This window comes from Leptonotus elevatus, chromosome 3 (assembly GCF_054856555.1).
Source record: "Leptonotus elevatus isolate MCC_2025b chromosome 3, RoL_Lele_1.0, whole genome shotgun sequence".
Lineage (NCBI taxonomy): Eukaryota > Metazoa > Chordata > Actinopteri > Syngnathiformes > Syngnathidae > Leptonotus > Leptonotus elevatus.
Genome location: NC_141241.1, coordinates 5,309,015 through 5,318,822, shown reverse-complemented (window position 1 = coordinate 5,318,822; position 9,808 = coordinate 5,309,015).

The window sequence follows — 9,808 nt, the reverse complement described above, 5'->3', positions numbered from 1 at the left end:
TCGTTTTTAAGGAAAAATATCCATCATTATCATTGTTTTTACAAAAAAACAAACGCTTTGAGTGCATTTTTTAAGATTTTTAAAATTTATTTATTGTTTGTTTTCAGCCAAATGTTACCCAATATTCGAATAAAAATCACTTAACTTCTTTAAATTGTAATTAACTTTGGTCTTAATTGTGATTAGCACACGTGCCTCACCGTACTTATGTTCAGTTCTCGGCGACAGCCTTCCTTTGTGGAGTAGAAAACAACAAGCATGTTAGTTAATTGTCCATAGGTGTGAATGTGAGTGTGAATGGCTGTTGGCCCTCGAGCCGCATGTGGATCTTTAGCGCCGCCCTAGTGGCTCCCTGGAGCTTAAAAAAGAAAATGGAAAAAGGTTTATGGGGAAAATATTTGTTTTATTTTAATATGGTTTTTTTTTTCATATCAAGCTTTCAAGTACTTTCAAACATATTTAAATAATTTAGAACATATTTGCAAATCTTAATAACAGACTGGGCCCAATACTCACACATCTGTAGTCAAGGAAACAATAATCTGGCCTTGTTGCGCTCCCTGCATGTAAACTTGTTTCTCTTGGCTCTCAAATGAGGTGTTTTCTTTTCACATTCTTTTCATTACATGAACGGCATGGGGGTGGAGGTATTTATTGTCTTGCAAATGGAAGATTGCTGGTAGTATACGTAGTACCCGTAGACGATTGATTGATTGATTTATTGATTGATTGATTGCACTGGATTTTATTTAAGGGGTGTGAATACCAAATATTTCAGATTTATATTTAACTGCCAATGTGGAGCAAGATTTTTTACTCAAATACTTTTACACATATTTTCAAGTACTTTCAAACATATTTAAATAGTTTAGAACATATTTGCAAGTATGTTTAAACGTATATCTATCCATCTATCCATCTATCTATCTATCTATCCATCCATCCATCCATCCATCCATCCATCCATCCATCCATCCATCCATCCATCCATCCATCCATCCATCCATCCATCCATCTATCCATCTATCCATCTATCCATCTATCTATCTAGCTATTGTTAGACTAGACAATATTTGTATTCTACTCTTTGCGTGTTCAATTAACTGAATGGTGAGATTCTGGTGAAGAAGTCCCTATGCAAAGGTATCATTATAACAGAAGCTTCTGGTCACACAAATGAAGTCACCCAAACAGTGTTCTGTTCAAAAGTGTGCTCCTCCTCCTCCTGCACATCATTATTTATTGAAAAGTGGGTGAATACGAAAAGTCTCCTCCCATCAGCAAGTTCAGCAAGTTCCCATAGGTATAAATCAGATTAGAGAAAAACAATAATACATCAGCCTGTCCCTCCCCTCTTCCGACTGAGACCGGTACCAGACTACACTCCCTTCTAGATAACAGTAAAAAGAACTTGTTGCCCTTTTCTTCTCAGGCGAAAGAGACAGATAAGAATACAATAGACAATTCTATTCATTGAGCTACACAGCTATAACTAAATCCAAAACGGCTAAAATATAAATTGAAACTGAAAAACAATGTTAATAACTCAACACTATCTAGCTGGCTATCTGGCTAGCTATCTAGCTGGCTAGCTAGCTAGCTGGCTATCATGTTGTGCGAATATGAATGAGCTTTGTTGTTTCTATGGTGGCACACTCAGTCATCATGGTGTGAATATTAGCATGTTTTTTTTTTGGGTCCAATATGGCTCTTTCAACATTTTAGGTTGACGACCCCAAGTCTGCCTGCGATTGGGGCTGTGACCAGTACTGAATATTTATTTACTATGCTCACCAGCAGCATATTGTGTACAGCAGTATATGATTGATTGAATGTAAATATCATTACATTTGGAAAAACATGCAAGTTCATGTTGTTGTGTGGATATACTCTATATTAGAAATATGTATTTTGATCCTTGCTGAAACATCTGCAGTCTGGACCTTGAGGTTGCCAAGCAACCAGACTCAAGATGTTCGATATAGTTTTTAAAAGAAAATGTTTTTGGCGACATAAAAATAAATTCATGACTTAATCTGTTATCATTGTAGTGTCCTGAAGAGGGGAGATCAGGTGCATGAATACTGTATACATTTACCATTTGCATATATTGATTATACAGTATGCTCCCTTAGACAACTGTCGAACAAAAGCGGCTGAGCTACCAAATTATACCCGAAAAAGGTTAAAACATTCACATTTTCCCTTGGAACATTCGTTTCACCAGCCCTCACTCTTTTAGTCAGTTATGACTAAATCGTCTGCAATTACTGATATTTGGGGAGGTTCAAAGGTCACTCTGACTTTCCATGTCAACAGAAAATGCATTCAGTGGCAGAATTGCTACAGCAGTCCACTCAACAATTAACATAATCTTCTCGTAATCTAGCGGCAATAATATGTACGAAATCCGTAATTGTCCAGATACTGGAATAATCTGGACTCACAAACTTTAACAAACATTATACAAGAACGTTTAATGTAGAACCATAATTTATAAGAATGTAACTTGAAACAACCGTTTTGTAGATAAATAGCCTTTTCTTTTCTCCTGTTTACATCAGTTCCATCAATTATTTGAAACCCGCAGGAAGCATATCGCAAAGGTCCATGATATTAAAATCTAAAAATGAAGCAAATAATGAGGACTGTGAAAAAAAAAAAAGTACTTTGAAAAAAAATCACAAAAAAAGGCAATTATAACCCTGACTATGTTTCCCCGTGTGACAGCATAATTTTGTTGAAAATGTTTTTAACTGCTTGACGAACGCAACGGATATCTGACACACTACGTGCGTCACTCGTGTGCTATTTCAGGCACTTTAGACCCTGCAATCACTCTTACCGTTCAGACTACAAGACAGGGAGCTGGAAATCAACAATTTAAATCGAGACACAGCAGGAATAAATGCACGCACGAGGAAAGTGGGCAGGAGGCCTAACGCTCTGGAAGTCCGACCCACTACCTCCAATCAGAGGCAGATCAGAACTTAATTGACCTATTTAATGTTTAATTACATTCATTTGAACAAAAGTCGCTTCGGCACGGTAGATTAGTGCACAGTGCATCTAACCTGTAAAATGGTTAGAATCAGTCATTTAAAAAAAAATCAACCTGAATCAAAAAGGAATTTTTGGAGTAAGTAACTGGAGTAGTTGAAATAAGCACAATAACATTTTGGAGAAAAACATTTGTAACGCTGTGTTTAAAAAATCGAATAATCGATATCAAATGGAGTTTCCTTTTCGAGCCTGATATTGATTTACAAAAGCAAGAATCTAGTATCTTAATATCTATTTTTCCCATAAAAAAAATAATTTGAAAGGAAATTAGGATCCTTGCTGAAGTCAATGTTGCGTAACTTTAATTTGGAATTTAATATTTGTGGAGTTTTTATCATATCCTTGATATTTAAGAAAAACTGATGTTCCATTATTAATCAATATCGGATTGAAGCGAAGTGAATCGAATCGGGGGGAAAAAAAATCGAAATCCAATCAGACTGAACCCTTGTGAGACAAAATCGAATCGATTGAGGAAATTAGAATTGATACTAAGCCCTAATTTCTAGTTGGTTAACTAATCATTTAATTCATTTTTTTTTTTTCAAATATCTAGCTGTACTTTGTACTGCAGCATACACTGCAATATGCGCTTGCAGCATCACGCGACAGATATTTAGGAGTAATTTTCAAGTAATGCAAATTATTTACAGTTGCTTCACATACATATTGAAGTGTATACAAATGTGGCCTGTGGACAAAGGGCCCAGGTTTGATTCCCCTGACAGGCTTATTGAATATTCATGACGATACCCCCCCCCCCCCCCCCCAACTGCTGCCTACTATTCCGAGTGTCTTTTGTGTATTGTACTAATTAAATTTGGAATATGTTATATTTATTATAGTATTTTTTTTTTTTTTATATTAGAGGGCTCCAATCATTCCAATCAGTTTCAGAGTCCCTCATCCCGCCTTCATCCATCATCTGCAGGCAATGACACGTTTCCATCTTGGCACAAGCACGTGTATGACTGCACTGTTCACGCTTAATAGCAAAAGATTATGAATAGCAACCGTGACTAATTTTTCCACAGTCCCACAAAAAAATCATTCACACATATAAAGTAACAGCTACAATGAGACATGGCCGCTGCAGTGTTTATCGTGAGAGTGGCTTTGTCTAAAGATGAGAATCAACATCCGACATCACACACACACACACAATCCACCATTTTGTCAGTGAACACAAGATAAGACAAGTGGCCTTGGCATCAGTCATGAACTAATCCTCGAGTGGGACGAGACCTTCGATATTTTTCATTCTTCCATGTGATCTTGTTTTTCCTCATCACATATAGACAAACGTCCAGTCTCACTCAGAATACATCTATGGGCAATTTCAGCATCTTCAAATAAGCTTAGCTAACTAGCATTTTTTGGGGAATATGAAGGAAGTGCTACCATTTCAATTAATGTCACACCCAAAATAAATATTATTCTTTGTAAAATGACTATAAATTTTCTGCACTATATCTTAACAAATAAAACTAATGTATGAATTAGAGCTGCCAATGCTTGTATTTTAAAATCAGATTAAAAACATTTTAGAATTTTGATTAACCACAATTAATCACTTAATAAAAAAAAACAGTTTTTTTCCCCGCCAAATTTAAAGACCACCTGTTATGTGAATTTTTTCGACATTCAATGTTATGTCGATGTCTTCAACATTTTTTGATCCACTGCACTCTCATCTTCCTCTTTTTCTAATCAGTTAATTATTTGCATGATTTAAAATGGGGAAAAATGTACCCCCAATAGTTTGACATGAACAAATATTCTGAATGTCATATGCAAAAAATTATTAAATGCATGTAAGTTATGTTTATTGCTCAATACCTGTGCTAACTTTAACATAACCATCTATATATATATATATATATATATATATATATATATATATATATATATATATATATATATATATATATATATATAGTGTAGTTTTGTACTAAACCAAATTTTTATTTTTGTACCAAAAAAAACTAGAAATTGACCCAAGTAGTGGATTGGTCCAATTTAAATTTTTGAGGTTTGTCACAATGTTTACAAAGTATGCATAAGTGAATATTATTTATATTTACAATTTTTTGAAGTAATCATTCATCCGAAGCCCTGATGCCACTAAGAAAGTTTAGATTTATAAGACGGCAAATAGGATGCACTGCAGCTTTAATAGTGAAACATTTCACTGGCGTAATGTATCAATATTATTTTAAAACAAAAATTGGGCGCAGGTTTGTTTACCCGTTGCCAAGCTTCATGTGCTAAAAAGCAAACATAACAAAGGACAGTGAAGTGGACACGAGGACCTAATAATTAAATAAAGCCCCAGTTGTTCGTTTCTCTATTTTTACAGCCTTTGTAACAGTAGAATAGTTTGGGCCAGTTATAATAAAGCCAATCACGGTTTGAACAAAGTGCACGCTCATCTGCCGTGCAGGACGGAGCTCCATGAGCACTAATTGGATGGAAAGAATCTGAGGGGAAGAATCAGCAGGCTGTGAACTCGGCAGCTGTTTTGCCGTTTGTTTTTCAAAGTCATGCAGACTGGAGGCCCTCTGATTATCGTTTTTACTGGACGGTGCTTTCCAACATGGGGCCAAGGGTTTGCCACACATGTGACCTAATGAACAGTGACTGGAAAGCCTTGCAAGTGGCGCTGTCAACACCAGGACATAAATAAAGCTAAAGATAGGGCAATGTGGCTTCAGCCCAGCTTTCTGGTCAGACGGAGGCTTTTAATAGAAACACTCTGATTTATAAAAGGCTAACGGGGACTATTTTTACCCCACGGGCTTGCGGGATAGTAATCTTGGAAACTTGTGATGCGTTTGCGAGCATGAGTGAGCCCTCTGACTTGAACGTGTTGGTGCGGTGCCTTGTTGGAGTCACAGCAGATAACGGATGAGGCAGAATCCTGTGATGTCCTGGAGAAGGTCCAAGAGAGTGATCACATGGTCCTCCTCTCCTTATGGTGGGTTTGTCTGGGAATGAGCCACTGATAAAGGTTTTCTTGAAATGTCTTGTGTCATGGATGTCAAAATACAAGTTCAATATTCTGTGGCCTGTATTTTCATAGAATACTGCCGCATCTTGATTTTCGCTTCCATTCCACGCAGGCCTCACTGAACCTGTCTGGGAATTCCGTTCATCTCCCCGGTCAGGTTTCCATCCAATGGTTTTCGATTTTCTTAAGCGAATTTACTGAAAATGCGCAAAACGGACATGCAACTTATGACCATTTCCATCTGTTCTTCTTTTGCAAATATTGAGAGGGAACTCCGCCGCTGTCGGTGGCGGTATACAACTTGGAAATGTGATCCACCAGTAATTTAAAAGAAGACCAGGAAGCGACTGCGTCGTGCAATGACGTCGTATGAGTTTTCTTTTGTCTTCTTCTTTTCCCGTCAGGGGTCGCCGCAGCGAATCAGTTGCCTCCATCTAACCCTGTCCTCTGCATCCTCGGCTCCTTCACGTCCTCTTTAACTACATCCATAAACCTCCTCTTTGGTCTGGCATTTGGAAACTCAGCATCCTTCTGCCAATGTACTCACTATTTCTCCTCTGGACATGTCCAAACCATCTCAGTCTGGCCTCTCTGACTTTATCTCCAAAGCCTCTAACATGTGCTGTCCCTCTGACGTACGTACCCATTCCTGATTCTATCCATCCTGGTCACTCCCAAAGAGAAACCTCAGCATCGTCATCTCTGCTTCCTGTCTTTTCCTCAGTGTCTCCAGACCAAACAACATCGCTGGTGTCACCGCAGTTTTATAAATCTTTTTTTTCATTTGAGCTGAAACTCTTCTATCACACATCACACCTGACACTTGTTCCAGCCTGCCTGCCTGCACACGCTTCATCCCTTCTTTATCACACTCTTCGTTGCTCTGGACTCTTGACCCTTAATACTTAAATTCTCTTCTTTCATTAATTCCAAAAAGAGTCGTCCCCTGCCCCCTCCAAACATACCTTCCTTATATTGTCCGACATTGCTTTGAGACTGCAAATGTACGTAATCTGGTCAAAACGTGTGACGTGATCCGGTCTTGCCAGCGGTTATTCGCGAAACCTGTTTCAATAGACAAAATTAGCATTTTCCTTTTTTTTGATACGCTTAAATGAAATAAATAAAAATTGGGCCCTTTTCGAATTTGTAGCATTTCCATTCAGTTTTATTTTCGCATTTGTTGAGAATTTGAATAAAAATGGGTGGATGGAAACCCAACTGACACTCCTCTCTGGGATGCGGCATACGTCTGACATTTTGGTGGCCAAAATTTGTTGAAACTTGAAAAACAGGCTGGAATCACGTCTAAGAATTGGCGCAGGTAGACTAAGATTGAGAGTTTGATCAAGGCACAGGCAGACAGATTCTGAGCTCATGTGTGGCGGATTACATTATATTTCATTCTTAAATATGACCACAATGTATATCAAACCTTTTGAGTTATTGCAAAAATCAATTCATTGAACACATTATTATCATTATCATCTTTATTGAATTTTTTTTTTTAACTATCCTACTTTATATCATGAAGGTCTTTCAAACATTTCAAATTATTATGTTATTGTCATGTTTTTCCATGAGAGGTAACAAAGCTGTACTCTCATTGGCACGCTCCATGATCATAGGAAAAATAATGATACCTTTTAGACTGCTTAATTGTTATTAACTCATTCATTGACATTGACGGCTATAGACGTCAAAAATTATTTTGAACTATTTCTATTAGTTTAACATTGTTTCCACTTTTGTTAACAAGAGTATGAAAACCTAGAAAAAAATATTGTAGATTTAGAACAGATATAAAATGTGTGATTAATCGTGAGTTAACTTGTGAAGTTATGCGATTAATTATGATTTTTAAAAATGTATCACCTTACGCCCCTAATTTTTAATAATGTTTTCTTTTCTTTATTTTTTTAAAATAATAATAATAATTATATATATATATATATATATATATATATATATATATATTTATTTATTTATTTATTTATTATTATTATTATTATTATTTTTTTTTTTTACTCATCTTTTTTTTTTAAGAAAAGATTAGTAAAAATTAGGGGCATCCGGCGATTAAAATTGTAATCGTAATTAATCGCATGACTTCAGTAGTTAACTCACGATTAATCACAAATTTTATATCTGTTCTAATACAACAACAAAAAAATCTAGGTTTTCATACTCTTGTTAACAAAAGTGGGGGGGGGAATGTTAAACTAATAGAAATAGTTCAAATGAATTTTTGACGTTTATAGCTGTCAATGGCAGTGAATGAGTTAAGAAGGCCTAGTAGTGCCAATACATTTATTGAATCAACCTAGAATGTATATAAATACATTTGACTGTCAAGTCTTTTTTTAGTTTCATGTGTGAAATCTGTAAGGCAAATATGTTTGACGACGATTTGAAACAGACATGTATGAAATGAATAAGCCTTGAATGCAGTTCTGGGTGCGTTGCTATAGCGACCCCGGAACAAATATCAAAGCTTGGTCTTACTCACTGCTCAGGAAGGTTTAGGGGGCATTCATTGAAGTCAGTAGAGTTTCCTAAAGACCACATGGATGTACAAGGCCCACTACAAACATCATGTGTAACCAGACACCTGCGCACATTCACATGTCAGGGTGCGATCGTTGTACTTGTGCCCACAATTCGGTCACCGTGTCCCATCAATACTTGGAGGGACCAACCAGAAAAAAAGATCAAATAAAACCAAGGCCGCATTGTCTAAGAAAAGCAGTCCATAGATCAAAACATTTATGGCGGAATAACAAATCATGACCTTGCCTCTATGACTCTATTCTCTAAACAGACCACCAAGAGGAGAAGGACGGGTGAAACTCATCTCTGTGACCTCTGCGATTTATTGTATAATGCTGAGTGAACCAAGGCCCTTGGCTGTCAACTTTAATGCCATCTTCTGTTTACACACACCCTAACTGTTAATGTGGCAAGTTGTTATCGCTGTACCTTAAACTTAACCCTGAACGTGGCTGAGAACCAAAAACGTCAGCATCCAGACGGCGGGACGGGGGGGTTTGCACGGAAACCTAAGGCCTTGCTTTACTGAACATCGACCCAAACAAAATAGATCACACCCTACTAAATAAAGACATCCTAACGAAAACAGAAACACTTGTCACCACAAGGATTTTAATGGGTTGGATATTATTATTAGATGGTTTTATTTCCTGACAAGGTGATGCGGATGGATCACTGGTTTAAAGACAAGTAGGGGAGATAGGAGTAGTGGGCCCAGAGTTTGTGCTTTGTTGCTCTGTTGTTTGTATCCACGGCAACTGCACTGTGACTACTTCTTCTTGCTGCCAGATAGAGTCGCTGTCCTTGCCAATACTGAGAAAACAAAATGTTTTAAAGGAACAATTCTTGGCGTCTTTTTGCATGTTTGGTGATACGCTTGTGTTTACAGAAGTTACTCTCACTTTTGCTTACATAAATTACTAATGTTTTTAATTTAATCTTGAAAATGTTGTCAAAGTGAATTACTAAAAACTTTTTAGAAATTACCTTCTGTAATGTGCCTTTTTATTTTAATCTATTTCCCTTTTTTTTTGGAACTTGGAATATTAGGGAGCTCAACAGTGTCATACACACATTTCTGATACAATATGAGGTGAAAATGTTAAACTATTTGTCATCATTTTTGGGCACCAGTTGTCTTTGTCTTTCCAATTATCACATATCTGACCTTAACTACTTGGTCAG